The following is a 16488-nucleotide window of genomic DNA, read 5'->3' as shown; positions in this document are numbered from 1 at the left end:
GAATTGAAAGAGAGCTACCAAGAGGAAGAGGTTGAAATTGAAGAAGCTTGCAAAGAGGTGGTAGTTATCAGAAAAGAGCACAAGGGAGTGGAGCTTGCAATTTCATTAAAAATACCTCCCCCTAAGTTGCCATCATCCTTCACAACATTCAAGTGGGCAAAATTCATATCCCATAGCTTTCTAATCCCACTTGAATATGGGCTACTGGAGACAGATGGTCAACTTAGAGCTCTTTGTGGCATTAAGAGTAAGAGGAAGATAGCCAGTGATAAGAATTGTCAAGCACGGTTCATCATGGTTGGAAGCTTTAAGTTCAAACGCAAAGGTTGGTATAAAGCTCAAATGAATGGGTCTAGGAAGCTGTTTGGTCGCTGCAGTGAGAATTCATATCACCTTTCACCCGGCTGGAAAAATACAGATCCCGACAAGGATGGGTGTAAAAGCAAGATTTGGGATCCTGGAATCTGCTCTGACACTTGTTACCCCGGGAGCTTAAGAATCTTTTTGAAGCTACTCAAGGGTTTTACATGCCTAGTTTGGGACCCCAGAGGTTACTGGAATCACAAACACTGGTGGAGATTCCTGGATGAGTTCAAGCATAAGCCACCATAACAGGAAGCTCATCAAATGTCCAACTTAAGGACTTTAACTAAAAGTGCTAGGTGGGAGACAACCCACCATGGTATAATCGTTCCTTTTTCATTTTTTTGTTTTATTTGTTTTTGAATTTTATTTTATTTTGTTATATTGAACCTGGAGTTTTGCATCACATTCATATTAACACTGCATTCTGCATCTTTTCAGATTAAAAAAAAAAAGAGAGAAGCGAGCACGCGCGCGACCGCATCAGCGACGTGTCTGCGTCGCAAGGAGAGAAGAGAAAATAAAAACGAACAGAGAGTCACGCTGGAGCAAGGCTGGAGGCGTGCCAGTGGCACAATTCGTCCCACGCGACCGCATCACTGATGCATCCGCGTCGCAGGGGAATACTGGCCTCCCACGCGATCGCGTGCCCCACGCGGCCGCGTAACCTGGATTTCGACGTCAAAGGGTGCATGGCCGAAAGTTGAGCTGGAGTTGGGCTGGAATCGTGCTGAAAGCCCAAGCCTCACCACGCGAACGCGTGCCCCACGCATCCGCGTCATATCCCCATGATGGCCACTCACGCGACCGCGTCCCCCACGCGATCGCGTCACCCAGGATTTTGGCAATACTAAGTTTTGAACAGAGAGTTCTGCGACCGCGAGGCTGCACTCGCGCCACTAGCACAAATCAAGTCACGCGATCGCGTGCCCCACGCGTCCGCGTTGCCTAACATTATTGCGCACCACGTGACCGCGTCACCCACACGACCTCGTCGCCAGCGTCGCACAACCTATCCAGATTAGTGCCAATTTTCTTTTCTTTTATTCTCCGAATCCTTATTCTCTTATCTTTTCTTATTTCTTTCTTCTTCCTATCTTATTTCTTTCTTCTTCTTCCTACAAAATGAAAATGAAATTGAAATTGAAAACAAATTACAATTCAAATGGAATTCCTATTCTAATTGTTTCTTGTGCCTTTGAATCATGTCCAATGGCCTTTTCTTGGTTTGGATTTGAATGAGAAGGTGGCACTACAAGAAAACACGTTTTTTGCTACGCTTTTAAAGCGTGGCGAAAAGCTGAAAAAAGCGTAGCGATAGCTTTTCGCCACGCTTTTTGAGCTATCGGGACGCTTTTGAAAGGGTCACAACTGCAAGGGTGCCGGTTGCTCTATCGCCACGCTTTTCGTGACCTATCGCCACGCTTTTTTTTTGCCACGCTTTTTACAGATTGCCATGCTTAAAAGCGTGGCCATATGTGGGAGATATGGCTACGCTTTTAAAGCGTGGCCATATGTGAGATATGGCCACGCTTTTGAAGCGTGACGATAGAAAGATACGGCCACGCTTTCAAAAGCGTGGCGATAGCGCGAGATACAGCCACACTTTAAAAGCGTAGCGATAGCCTTATCAAATTAAGAAAAAAATCTGTTTTCTAACTTTACCTTCAACTGCACAATATAAATTTTCAATCATTTTTTATTACCAAATCTATAAATATAGTATGCAATTTTTATAACAAGACAAATCAAACAGTAATTAGTGACATATATAATTTTTGCTATAATTGTTTTATACATTAAAAAAATAATACTCAAATACAAAATAAATCTCGAATTCAAATTCCAAAACTAAAAATTGAAGAAAAATACAGAAATAATACAACTTAAACCCCAAGTCCTTTGCTATTCTTCCTTCCTCTAACCTTCTCAAACTTCCTTCCCTTAGATCGTACATAAGGCTTGATATAGCTGTAAAGAACACCAAGAGCAAGACCCAAGTGTTTCACAGCTTCCCTGAAGTTCTTTGGGCCTCTAAGAAGGACCTACATTCATACAACAATATATAAACCATTTCCTAAAATTAACTTTTAAACACGAGGAGATCAATCTACATTTCTAGTATTTCTATAAAATATGAATCCGTAGAGAAGAAATCCATCAAACCATCTTTTTGCCTATCAAATATATTCTTTTCATATCCACGCATACAATATATTTCTGGTAAAGGGACTTAAATGGAGACGAAGGTTTAACATTTAATAGGTGAAGCTATACTGTTATGAGTAAGAAATTGTCATGTCCTTGACATTCAGTTATTTGAGACAATAACTTGAGTGGTTCATGAGTTTTACAGTGGCCAAAGTTGTTCACATGGTCAAAGTTAAAAATGGCAAACCTGAAACACAGCTCCACCTTTTGCCTTTGCCTGTTTATCCAATGATCGCAACAAGGACAAGATAGCAATTTCTTCTTCATCTCGATCTAGTATATCTCCAACTTGAATCAACACCTAGAACAAGAAACAAAAATGAACGTCCACAATGTTAAAGTGATAAATCTCAAACCAAAACCTTACAACTACTTTAGAACTTCATATTCTGATTCTATGCACATTGACAAAAGAGACTAGCGAATAAATTATAATTAAAACTAAAAGCTATCAGTTTCTAAAAATAGGACACGTACCGTTTCTCCATCAGTCCATAAGTCTTGACCATTAGAGCTCAATACACCAGCCATTTGAAGTGCATATCTAGCCTGCTTAAGATCTCCATGTAGATCTCCAACTATTAAAGAAAAATTGGTTTCAGTGAGATGCATAACAGATAGAAAAACTTGCAACGAAGTTGAAAATTATCTCTAAAGCTAATTAACAAGAAGACACTCATAAGCAGGTTAATAGAATCAATCAATGGAAAACATCCCCATCCACTGAAACTTTCACTTTGACATTGAGAATTTCATGCTAGAGTTCCACCATACAAGGCAATCAAATTAGAAGAACATAATAACAATTATCTTTTGTAGATTGCAGATAAATGAAGAACATAATACTAGGTTAATAACATTGATAATTTTTTTTTCTCTTTGGTGTAGATTGCAGATAAATGAAGAACAGCAAAGGTCCTTGTAGCAGCAGGGAAGAAAGTATTGGGACACAGAATGAGATGACTGAGTAATAATTATAATAGTTAGAAAATTGATCAAAGTAGTTGAATGTTTTTTCTAATTGGTATTAAAAGTTTCATTGATCAAGTGTTATGTTCAACAGAAGCATGCAAACTGAAATTGGTGCATAATATGTTGAATCAATTTGGATCATAATTTTTCAGGTGCAGAGACATTTGAAGCTTAAAATTGAAGCATAAGGAAAGTACTTTCAATCATAACACATTCAACAAAAATGATATTAAGCTCAATATGTCATATTCTATCAAGCTTAAAAGCTTAATCTGTCATGTTCTATTAAGCTTAAAAGCTATTACTGTCATGTTCTATTAAGCAAACAAAATAAATCAATTCAACTAACACATTCAACACAACACAGCCACAACCAACTCTTGCACTTTTAAAGCATTCATATATTAAAAACTGTAATTTTTAAAATAATTCAATTGCAAAATTTGATTAAGTATAAATTAGCAATTACACAAGAATAGCTTTAACAAATTATCATTCGAACAAAATTCACTTTAACAGATTTTGGAAGCATTTAGCAAAGAGTAATGCCATGAATCAATATGAAACTTGGTAGAACTCAACCAAAATTTCTCAAGATTCAAATATGGCTATTAGACTCCAAAAAAGTAGGATACTTTTTTTCCTTATCTTAAACTCGGTGGTCTATTAAATCTGAAAAATGCTTTCAGGACAATGAATACATTTTATCTCATATAAATATACCATTAGAAAATTGTAGTAGCCACTAAAAAAATATGCAACTAAAAAATATAAGAAAATCATGAATAAGGTGATTAAACATCAATGCAAATTTGCTTTATGCTAAATACAGGATATAATACTACCATTTACAGTTTAGCATCAACAAATTTCATTTTGGCACCTTTGAACTCAGTAACCAAATATAAATACTTGCTGTTTTACTAAATTCAAACATGGATTTTGTTTGAAAAAGCTGCTAACCTTTTCCAAGTTATATAAATAGAACTTCAATCATATGAATGTCAAGGGAAGTTTGATTGGAAAACTATCTATCAGTGCCATTTTAGCTGCCTATATGCTTAAAGTCAAAAATGGAAAGGGAAGCAGTCCAGAAGAATTTCAAATTGTTCAGAATTATTGTTTTCTACACATTTCCATCCAATATTAAACATGACTAGGATATAAGAGCATCTCATCATTGACAAAATTGTTATCCAATTTTCAAAATTAGCATGCAGCAGATTGACTACCATAATTAGAAGGGAGGGAGTTGGCACTGACCGGTGGCGAGGAGGAGGGTTGAGAGATGGAAACAGAGGTGCGATGAGTGAAGGAGAGGGAGACGGCAGCACGACGACTTTGCAACCATAACTAATTAGTTCTAGTATTAGGATCATGTCTATGATATATCAAACAAAAACACTACACATGACATTGAAAAAAAAATCTGAGTCTGAGGAATCATCAACTAAACTAAACATAACATAAAAACAAATAGAAGGTGAAAGAAAAGCACAAACATATGACATGGATAATCATAGAAAAACAAGAGAAATCAGAAAAGAAAAGGAGGGGAAAAAAATCAACAAAGAAGCCAACAATCATGAAAGGCAGAGAATCAGAAGCAGAACCTGTTCTTCTGCAATAGTAGAAACTTTTGAGCTGGCAGAGAAACTGTTCTTCTGCAAGAAGCTGCTGCATCAGCATCAGCATCAACATGTTGTTGTTCATTTCCACCCAAAGTCAGAGACTTTTCCTGAGAACTCATCTTACTGAACCAGAAAAGAATCAACCCAGAACTTGATTTCCTTGGATTTCCTGAGAACTATAAAAAATTCAACAATAAAACATAAATTCAGACAGCACATAACATTCAATGAAAATTAGTAGACCCATTTTGAACTTGCTGTTAGTAAAATTTCGTAAGATGGTTTCAGTTAAATGATGATCGAAGATTTACTGAAAAAGCACGAAGATTTACTCAACAGCTGCGACGGCGACCACACTGACGGCTCCCTCTCGCGCGTCCCCCTCCTCCGCGACGGCAACGGTTCTCGCGGCTCCTTCATCGGCAACCAGGAAGCACGACGGTGACTGGCGCGACGGGAGCAGCTCCTCTTTCCCCTCCTCGGCGACGGTGAAGAGCGAAGCTCCTCCAGCGGCGGCGACGCGTTTGGTGACGGCTCCTCCTCTCTCATCGTCGCACACACTCTCTTTCTCGGGTTTGACTCGACAGCGGCGGCGGGCTGGTCTTCGACGGAGCTGGCAGCAAGGCGGCGTCTCCTTCCTCGAGGTCTCCTATTCCGCGTGGGTGCGGTGGTGCGTGTGTGTATTGTGTTGTGTGCGCTGGAGAGGGGAAAAGGGGGAGTGGGGCTGCGGTGCTGTTGTGAGGGGAAAGGAGGGGAGTGTGGTGGGTGTTAGGTTAGGGTTTGTGAATTAAAAAGGGGTATGGTTAGAATGCCGGAACAGGGAGCACCGGCGATGTTCTCCGGATTGCTGGGGTCAGGGAGTACCTGGTTCTTTCGAAAAGGGTTTTTAGGGCTTTTCTTTTCAGGGTGAATACAAAGGGTTGGAAGAGTGTTAGGATAGGAGAAAGGTAGAGTTTCATACAGAGTGTGTAACGTAATTAATTAATTATAACTTTTTTGAAAAAAAAAATTTTAACCTTTTTGGCTACGCTTTTAAAGTGTGCCAAAAGAGTTGTAAGAAACGGCCACGCTTTTAAAATGTCACCATAACAAAACTCTATCGCTACGCTTTAAAAGTGTGCCTGTTTCTCTCTATGGCTACGCTTTTTAAGCGTGGCGAAAAAAAGTGTGGCCAAATCTCGAATCAATTGTCACCCTCATAAAAGCGTGGCCATAGACCCCTTTCGCCACGCTTTTCAAGCGTAGCAAAAAAAAAAGTGGCCAAATCTCTAATCTATCGCCACCCTCGTAAAAGCGTGGCCATTGACCACTTTTGGCCACGCTTTTAAAGCGTGGCAAGAAAAAAGCGTGGCCATAGGCCTTTTTTCTTGTAGTGTGGATCCGGATTGTTTGGCTTGGTTCAAGTGGATTAGGATGCAATTGGTGCTCCCAGTCGAGTGTTCAGTTTACTTTGTGAACTCCACGTTCACTCCTTTAGTGTGCATTTGGTGCGCTAATTGTTCCCTTTAGCGTTGCTTTAGTGAACGCTAAGTTCACTTATTGATCGCTATCTCTTTTGGTTCTCACTAGTGCTCTCCTTAGTGAACGCTGAGTTTACTTATTGAGCGTTTCTCTTTGATGCTTCCTTCCCAAGGCTTCAAATTCCTGAAAATGTTAAGAAAGTGAATGCCACGTTCACTTCCAAAGTGAACGCTAGCCCAAAAGCGTTGCTGAGTGTGATTTTTTGGGCTTTAAAGATGGCTATCACTTGTGCATTAATTTCATACCAAATATATATTGTTATATATCTTTGGAAAGCTCTAAATGTCAGCTTTCCAACACAACTAAAAGTGCATCAATTAGACATCTGTAGCTCAAGTTATGGTCCTTTGAAGAAGGCATGGTCATGTTGTTTTGAAGGCCGAAAACGCTCAATTAGTGAGCGTGGCGTTCACTTAGTGAGCGCTGTTTGGAGGCCAAAGTTAGCGCCAGCTTCTGAAGCCCAAACTTAATGTCCACCCCATACTATTACATATCGTTGGAAAGCTCTGGATGTCTACTTTCCAATGTATTTGAGAGCGCATCATTTAAAGCTCTACAGCTCAAGTTATCCCCCTTAGAAGGTGGAGAGGTCAGCTGGCCTTACTGCAGGTTGATACTATGTTCATCTTTGCACTTTTGGGGTAAGTTTTCCCCCTCAGATTTAGTGTCCACCCTGCAGTTCCATATATGCTTGGAAAACTCTAGATTCCTACTTTCCAATGTCACTTGAATCACCTAATTTGGAGTTTTGTATCTCGAGTTATTCTTGTTGGAGTGTGAAGAGGTCAGGGTTGCAAATCCTCTTTGCTCCTCCTTGAGTCTGTTTCCAACTCTTTTGCCACCTTGAGAGTATGGCTCTTCTTTTAGTGCTTTTATTGATTCTTCTTCTATTATTTCCTACAAAGTTTATAAAATCAAAAGATCAAAGAAATATGTCATTTAAGCACAAAAGCATTCAATATTTAAGCACTAATCATCAATTTCTTGTATAAAAAAGCATAGAAAAACATGACATGATGACATGTCATCAACCATACCTTGGCCGATTCCCACGCAACTCAAAACACCAAGCTCAATCTCAAAGCTCTAAAACCATCAAGCTCACCCCAACAAACACCAAATCTCAATCTAACATCATATAACATACAAAAAACATTACTAGGGCTAACTCAAAATATCAAACCACAAGAGTTTGAAGAGACTTACCTTACCCAACGATATTAGGGGCAAGATCCAACAATATTCTAGTGCTAGATCACCCCTAAACAAACAAAATCACAAAGAAACTAAAAATTTTAAAGCTATTTTTGAGTTTTGAGCTAGGGCAGAAAATTGGAGCTAGAGGAAGATCTTTTTACTAACAAAACTTAGTTAGAAATGACGGGCTCGACAAGAGCTTCGCGTGGCCGCAAACGGCTTGTCAATCGGAGCATCGTAGCTCAAGTTATGGCTCCTAGAAGGTAACAATGTATAGCGACACCCCTTTTCTTCTTCCTTCTCCCTCAATCCGCGTTTCTCTCTCTCTTTGGTGGTGAAAATGAGCTGAAAGCTCATTTAATGAGCATATATATATTGAGCCTTGGGCCTGGTTTGGGCCCTGACGTTAGGATTTTTACCAGTAAAGAGATTCATAGAAACAGTCGCGTTGTAGATATAGTCTCTAAACCAACAAAAATCCCTTCGTACAAATGTTTTGGGTGTCACAAGTAACAAACCCCTTTAAAAATTGTTAACTGAGTATTCAAACCTCGGGTCGTCTTCTCAAGGAACTGCGAGGAAGTATGTTCTTATTATTGGCTATAAAGGTTGTAATCGGGGTTTAGAAGATGAGAAGCAAGTAATTTAAATGACAAGTAAAGTAAATGGCAATTAAAATAAATAAATACTGTAAAGCAGACTTTTAGCAAGGTAAGAGAAGTTGGAGGTCCAACGTAGTTATCTCTCTCAACTATAATGAAAGTTGAATCTAAACTCCACTTGGTCAACCTTTACTAGGGCAAAGGAGAGTCAAGGGACTAATTAAATTGATCTTTGAATCCTATTTATTTCCTAAGAAAAGGTTGGGATTACTTAAGTTCAGCTCAATTAGCAAGATAACGATTATCAGTTATGTTGAGTTTAATAAACGTTGAGTTACTGAATCCTTTACCAGAACCAAAAGGGGAAAAAGTAAAATTGATAGAATAATAAAAATATCCTTAGATGGGAAGCAATGGTAACTTAATTCAAAGAGAACAATCATAAACTGAAAATACCTCAATTATCATTAATTCAAATAACAGTCTGTAACATGGAAGAAATTCATAAATTCACTGATCAATTCAAGTGCTGGAATTAATAAAAGTAAAAGGAAGCTAAAACAAAGGAACATAAAACCTGGATTGAGAGTCACTCTTAAAACAAGAAGAAATCCTAAATCCTAAAAGAGAGAGAGAGAGAGAGAGAGAAGATCTCCCTCTCAACTAAATCTAAATCATTGAAAATTAAAATATGCGAGCTCTCCTTGAATGGATGCATTCCCACACTTTATAACCTCTGGTCTATGCTGTCTGTACTTGGATCTGGGCCAAAAAGGGCTTCAGAATTCGCTGGGGGCATATTCTGCAATTTCTGGTACGTGGCCTCTGTCACGCGTCCGCGTGGGTCACGCGATCGCGTCATTTGGAGCTTTTCCTTGCCACGTGGTCGCGTCAGTCATGCGACCGCGTCATGTGCGTTCTGCTTAAGGTGCGCGGTCGCGTCAGACATGCGGCCGCGTCGCTGCTGATTCGTGCTTGGCACGCGATCGCGTCATCCATGTGATCGCGTGGATACCAGTTTCCTTAAAGCTCCGTTTTGCCTTCTCCTTCCTATTTTGTATGTTTCCTTTTCCATCCTTTAAGTCATTCTGCCTTAGAAAATCTGAAACTACTCAACACACTAATCACGGCATCGAATGGAAATAAAGGTAATTAAAATAATTAATTTTTAAAGCTTAGGAAACATATTTTTCACAATATGACATAATAAGGAAGGGAAAGTAAAACTTGGTATGCGAAATTGTTACTAAGGTTGTGAATTATTGTTCGAAATTGATTCCTTGGCAATGGCACCAAAAACGGATGCACAGAACCATGGTCTAAACATATATTCACAACTTCGCATAACTAACCAGCAAGTACACTGGGTCGTCCAAGTAATACCTTACGTGAGTAAGGGTCGAATCCCACGGAGATTGTTGGTATGAAGCAAGCTATGATCACTTTGTAAATCTCAGTCAGGCGGATATAAAATAGTTATGTAGTTTTCGAAATGTAATAATAGAAGAAGGATAGAAATACTTATGTAAATCGTTGGTGAGAATTTCAGATAAGCGTATGGAGATGCAATCGTTCCTCTGAACCTCTGCTTTCCTGTTGTCTTCATCCAATCAGTCTTACTCCTTTCTATGGCTGGCTTTATGCAAGGGCATCACCGTTGTCAGTGGCTACATCCCCTCCTCTTGTGAAAATGGTCCAAGATGCCCTGTCACGGCACGGCTAATCATCTGAGGTTCCCGATCATGCTGGAATAGGATTCACCCTCCTTTTGCGTCTGTCACTACGCCCAGCACTCGCGAGTTTGAAGCTCGTCACGGTCATTCAATCATTGAATCCTACTCGGAATACCACAGACAAGGTTTAGACTTTCCGGATTCTCTTGAATGCCGCCATCATTCTAGCTTACACCACGAAGATTCCGATTAGGAGATCTAAGAGACACTCATTCAATCTAAGGTAGAACGGAGGTGGTTGTCAGGCACGCGTTCATAGGGAATGATGATGATTTTCACGTTCATCACATTCAGGTTGAAGTACGAATGAATATCTTAGAAGCGAAATAAGATGAATTGAATAGAAAACAGTAGTACTTTGCATTAATCTTTGAGGAACAGCAGAACTCCACACCTTAATCTATGGAGTGTAGAAACTCTACTGTTGAAAATACATAAGTGATGAAGGTCCAGGCATGGCCGAATGGCCAGCCCCCTAAAACGTGATCACAGGATCAGAATACAATCCAGGATGTCTAATACAATAGTAAAAAGTCATATTTATAATAAACTAGCTACTAGGGTTTACAGAAGTAAGTAATTGATGCATAAATCCACTTCCGGGGCCCACTTGGATTGTGCTAGTGCTGAGCTTGAATGTTTCACGTGCAGAGGCTCTTTCTGGAGTTGAACGCCAGGTTGTAATGTATTTCTGGCGTTCAACTCTGGTTTGTGACATGTTTCTGGCGTTTAACTCCAGACAACAGCGTAGAATTGGCGTTAAACGCCCTTTTACATCGTCTAAACTCGGCCAAAGTATGGACTATTATACAATGCTGGAAAGCCCTCGATGTCTACTTTCCAACGCAATTGGAAGCGCGCCATTTTGAGTTCTGTAGCTCCAGAAAATCCACTTTGAGTGCAGGGAGGTCAGAATCCAACAGCATCAGCAGTCCTTCTTCAACCTCTGAATCTGATTTTTGCTCAAGTCCCTCAATTTCAGCCAGAAAATACCTGAAATCATAGAAAAACACACAAACTCATAGTAAAGTCCAGAAATATGAATTTAACATAAAAACTAATGAAAACATCCCTAAAAGTTACTAGATCCTACTAAAAACATACTAAAAACAATGCCAAAAAGCGTACAAATTATCCGCTCATCACAACACCAAACTTAAATTGTTGCTTGTCCCCAAGCAACTAAAAATCAAATAGGATAAAAAGAAGAGAATATACTATAAATTCCAAACTATCAATGAAACATAGCTCCAATCAGATGAGCGGGACTTGTAGCTTTTTGCCTCTTGAATAGTTTTGGCATCTCACTTTATCCATTGAGGTTCAGAATGATTGGCATCTATAGGAACTCAGAGTTCAGATAGTGTTATTGATTCTCCTAGTTCAGTATGATGATTCTTGAGCACAGCTATTTTATGAGTCTTGGCCGTGGCCCTAAGCACTTTGTTTTCCAGTATTACCACCGGATACATAAATGCCACAGACACATAATTGGGTGAACCTTTTCAGATTGTGACTCAGCTTTGCTAAAGTCCCCAATTAGAGGTGTCCAGGGTTCTTAAGTACACTCTTTTTTTTTTTTTTTTGCTTTGGACCTTGACTTAAACCGCTCAGTCTTAAGTTTTCACTTGACACCTACACGCCACAAGCACATGGTTAGGGACAGCTTGGTTTAGCCGCTTAGACCAGGATTTTATTCCTTTAGGCCCTCCTATCCACTGATGCTCAAAGCCTTGGGATCCTTTTTATTTGCCCTTGCCTTTTGGTTTTAAGGGTTATTGGCTTTTTGCTCTTGCCTCTTGGTTTTAAGAGCTTTTGGCTTTTTCTGCTTGCTTTTTCTAATTTTTTTTTCTGCAAGCTTTGTTCTTTGCTACTTTTTCTTGCTTCAAGAATCATTTTTATGATTTTTCAGATTATCAAATAACATGTTTTCTAGTCATCATTCTTTCAAGAGCCAACATATTTAACATTCTTAAACAACAACTTCAAAAGACATATGCACTGTTCAAGCATACATTCAGAAAACAAGAAGCATTGTCACCACATCAATATAATTAAACTAAGTTCAAGGATAAATTCGAAACTCATGTACTTCTTGTTCTTTTGAATTAAAACAATTTTTTATTTAAGAGAGGTGATGGATTCATAGGACATTCATAACTTTAAGACATAGTTACTAACTACTAATGATCACGCAATAATACACAAACATAGATAAGCACATAACATAGAAAATGAAAAACAGAAGAAATAGGAACAAGGAATGAATCCACCTTAGTGATGGTGGCGTTTCCTTCTTGAGGAACCAATGATGTCCTTGAGCTCTTCTATGTCTCTTCCTTGTCTTTGTTGCTCCTCCCTCATTGCTTTTTGATCTTCTCTAATTTCATGAAGGATGATGGAGTGCTCTTGATGTTTCACCCTTAATTGTCCCATGTTGGAGCTTAGTTCTCCTATGGAGGTGTTGATTTGCTCCCAATAGTTTTGTGGAGGAAAATGCATTTGAGGCATCTCCGGGATCTCATGGTGATGAGCTTCATGCGCCTCTTGAGCTCCATGAATGGGCTCTCTTGCTTGCTCCATCTTTTTCTTAGTGATGGGCTTGTCCTCTTTAATGAGGATATCTCCCTCTATGTCAATCCCAGCCAAATTGCATAGGTGGCAAATGAGGTGAGGAAAGGCTAACCTTGCCATAGTGGAGGACTTGTCAGCCACCTTGTAGAGTTCTTGAGGTATAATCTCATGAACTTCCACCTCTTCTCCAATCATGATGCTATGGATCATGATGTCCCGGTCTATAGTAACTTCAGACCGGTTGCTAGTGGAAATGATTGAGCATTGAATGAACTCCAACCATCCTCTAGCTACAGGCTTAAGGTCCAGTCTTCTTAGTTGAACCGGTTTTCCTTTTGACTCAATCTTCCATTGAGCTCCTTCTACACATATGTCCATGAGGACTTGGTCCAACCTTTGATCAAAGTTGACTCTCCTTGTGTAGGGGCATGCGTTCTCTTCCATGTTTGGCAAGTTGAACGCCAACCTCACATTTTCCGGACTAAAATCTAAGTATTTCCCCCAAACCATGGTGAGATAATTCTTTGGGTTCGGGTTCTTACTTTGATTATGGTTCCTAGTGATCCATGCATTAGCATAGAACTCTTGAACCATTAGGATGCCGACTTGTTGGATGGGGTTTGTTAGAACTTCCCAACCTCTTCTTTGAATTTTATGTCGGATCTCTGGATACTCATTTCTTTTAAGTTTGAAAGGGACCTCGGGGATCACCTTCTTCTTGGCCACAACATCATAGAAGTGGTCTTGATGGGCTTTGGAGATGAACCTTTCCATCTCCCATGACTCGGAGGTGGAAGCTTTTGTCTTCCCTTTCCCTTTTCTAGAGGATTCTCCGGTCTTAGATGCCATCAATGGTAATGGAAAAACAAAAAGCTTATGCTTTTACCACACCAAACTTAGAATTTTGCTCGCCCTCGAGCAAGAGAAGAAAGAATAGATGAAGAAGAAGAAGAAATGGAGGAGAGGGAGAAGGGGTTGTGTTTCGGCCAAGAAGAGAAGAGAGGGTTGTGTTGTGTGAAAATGAGGAAGAATGGAGGGTTATATATAGGGATGGGAGGGGGTGAAGGTTCGGCCATTTAGGGTGGGTTTGGGTGGGAAATTGATTTTGAATTTTGAAGGTAGGTGGAGTTTATGAGGTAGGTTTATGGGGAAGAGTGGATGGATGTGAGTGGTGAAGAGGTGATGGGGAAGAGAGATTGAGGTGATTGGTGAAGGGTTTTGGGGAAGAGTGTTTATGGGATTGTGTGAAAGAGGGGTGAGAAGAAGTGAGTGGAGGTAGGTGGGGATCCTGTGGGGTCCACAGATCCTGAGGTGTTCAAGGATTTACAACCTTGCACCAAATTAGGCATGTAAAATGCCCTTGCACACAACTCTGGGCGTTCAGCGCCAGGTTGGTGCTTGTTCTGGGCGTTCAGCGCCAGCTCTTCTCCAGGGTGTATTTCTGGCATTCAAATGCCCAGATGCTGCCCATTTCTGGCGTTCAGCGCCAGAACCATGCTCTGTTCTGGCGTTGAATGCCCAAAACATGCTTCTTACTGGCGTTTAAACGCCAGTAAGGTCTTCCTCCAGGGTGTGATTTTTCTTCTGCTGTTTTTGATTCCGTTTTCAATTTTTATATTTATTTTGTGACTCCACATGATCGTGAACCTAATAAAACATGAAAAACAAAAAATAAAATTAGATAATTAAACATTGGGTTGCCTCCCAACAAGCGCTTCTTTAATGTTAATAGCTTGACGGTGGGCTCTCATGGAGCCTCACAGATGTGCAGAGCTTTGTTGAGACCTCCCAACACCAAACTTAGAGTTTGACTGTGGGGGCTTTGGTTGACTCTGCTATGAGAGAAGTTTTTTATGCTTCCTCTCTATGGATGCAGAGAGAGATCCTTAAGTTGTAAACACAAGGTTGTCCTCATTTAATTGAAGGATCAATTCTCCTCTGTCCACATCAATCACAGCTCTTGCTGTGGCTAGGAAAGGTCTTCCTAGGATGATGGATTCATCCTCTTCCTTTCCAGTATCCAGGACTATAAAATCAGTAGGGATGTAAAGGCCTTCAACCTTTACTAACACGTCCTCTACTTGTCCATAAGCCTGTTTTCTTGAATTTTCTGCCATCTCTAATGAGATTTTAGCAGCTTACACCCCATAGATTTCCAGTTTCTCTATTACAGAGAGGGGCATGAGGTTTATTCCTGAACCAAGGTCACACAGAGCCTTAAAGATCATGGTGCCTATGGTACAAGGTATTATAAACTTTCCAGGATCCTGTCTCTTCTGAGGCAATGTCAGTTGATCCAGATCACTTAGTTCATTGGTGAACAAGGGAGGTTCATCTTCCCAAGTTTCAATACCAAATAATTTGGCATTTAGCTTCATGATTGCACCAAGGAACTTGGCAGCTTGCTCTTCAGTAACATCCTCATTCTCTTCAGAAGAGGAATACTCATCAGAGCTCATGAATGGCATAAGAAGGTTCAATGGAATCTCTATGGTCTCTAGATGAGCCTCAGAGTCCTTTGGTTCCTCAGAGAGAAGCTCCTTATTGATCACTGGACGTCCCAGGAGGTCTTCCTCCTTGGAATTCACGTCCTCTCCTTCCCTTACAGGTTCGGCCATGGTGCTTATGTCAATGGCCTTGCACTCTCCTTTTGGATTCTCTTCTGTATTGCTTGGGAGAGTACTAGGAGGGATTTCAGTGATCCTTTTACTCTGCTGGCCCACTTGTGCTTCCAAATTTCTAATGGAAGACCTTGTTTCATTCATGAAACTTACAGTGGCCTTGGATAGATCAGAGACTAAGTTTGTAAATTAGAGGTATTTTGTTCAGAGTTCTCTGTCTATTGCTGAGTGGATGATGAAAAAGGTTTATTATTGTTAAACCTGTTTCTTCCACCATTATTAAAGCCTTGTTGAGGCCTTTGATCCTTCCATGAGAGATTTGGATGATTTCTCCATGATGGATTATAGGTGTTTCCATATGGTTCACCCATGTAATTTACCTCTGCTATTGCAGGGTTCTCAGGATCATAAGCTTCTTCTTCATAAGAAGCCTCTTGAGTACTGTTGGATGCAGCTTGCATTCCATTCAGACTCTGAGAAATCATATTGACTTGCTGAGTCAATATTTTGTTCTGAGCCAATATGGCATTCAAAGTATCAACTTCAAGAACTCCCTTCTTCTGAGGCGTCCCATTACTCACAGGGTTCCTCTCAGAAGTGTACATGAACTGGTTATTAGCAACCATGTCAATGAGTTCTTGAGCTTCTGCAGGTGTTTTCTTTAGGTGAATGGATCCACCTGCAGAAGTGTCCAATGACATCTTTGATAGCTCAGATAAACCATCATAGAATATATCCAGGATGGTCCATTCTGAAAGCATGTCAGAAGGACACTTTTTGGTCAACTGTTTGTATCTTTCCCAAGCTTCATAGAGGGATTCACCATCTTTTTGTTTGAAGGTTTGAACATCCACTCTAAGCTTGCTCCGCTTTTGAGGAGGAAAGAACTTGGCTAAGAAAGCCGTGACCAGCTTATCCCAAGAGTTCAGGCTATCTCTGGGTTGAGAGTCCAACCACACTCTAGCTCTGTCTCTTACAGCAAAAGGGAAAAGCATGAGCCTGTAGACTTCAGGATCTACTCCATTAGTCTTAACAGTATCACATATCTGCAAGAATTCAGTTA

General features: G+C 40.2%; 1 long non-coding RNA gene and 1 other non-coding gene across 2 annotated transcripts; one reads left to right on the top strand and one right to left on the bottom strand.

Moving 5' to 3' along the window:
- Positions 1-2131: 2131 nt before the first annotated feature.
- Positions 2132-2876, bottom strand: LOC148574574 (uncharacterized). The gene is made up of 2 exons (XR_015905426.1): positions 2762-2876; positions 2132-2408 (listed from the first exon to the last, which is right to left on the bottom strand). It is a non-coding gene; the product is annotated as an uncharacterized LOC148574574 (long non-coding RNA).
- A 13304-nt stretch (positions 2877-16180) lies between these two features.
- Positions 16181-16288, top strand: LOC148574573 (small nucleolar RNA R71). The gene has a single exon (XR_015905516.1). It is a non-coding gene; the product is annotated as a small nucleolar RNA R71 (small nucleolar RNA).
- Positions 16289-16488: the final 200 nt, after the last annotated feature.

Source organism: Arachis ipaensis, chromosome B2 (genome assembly GCF_059453495.1).
Source record: "Arachis ipaensis isolate K30076 ecotype BB chromosome B2, ASM5945349v1, whole genome shotgun sequence".
Lineage (NCBI taxonomy): Eukaryota > Viridiplantae > Streptophyta > Magnoliopsida > Fabales > Fabaceae > Arachis > Arachis ipaensis.
Note: the sequence above shows the minus strand (reverse complement) of the source record. Positions and strands in the feature narration are given on the sequence as shown.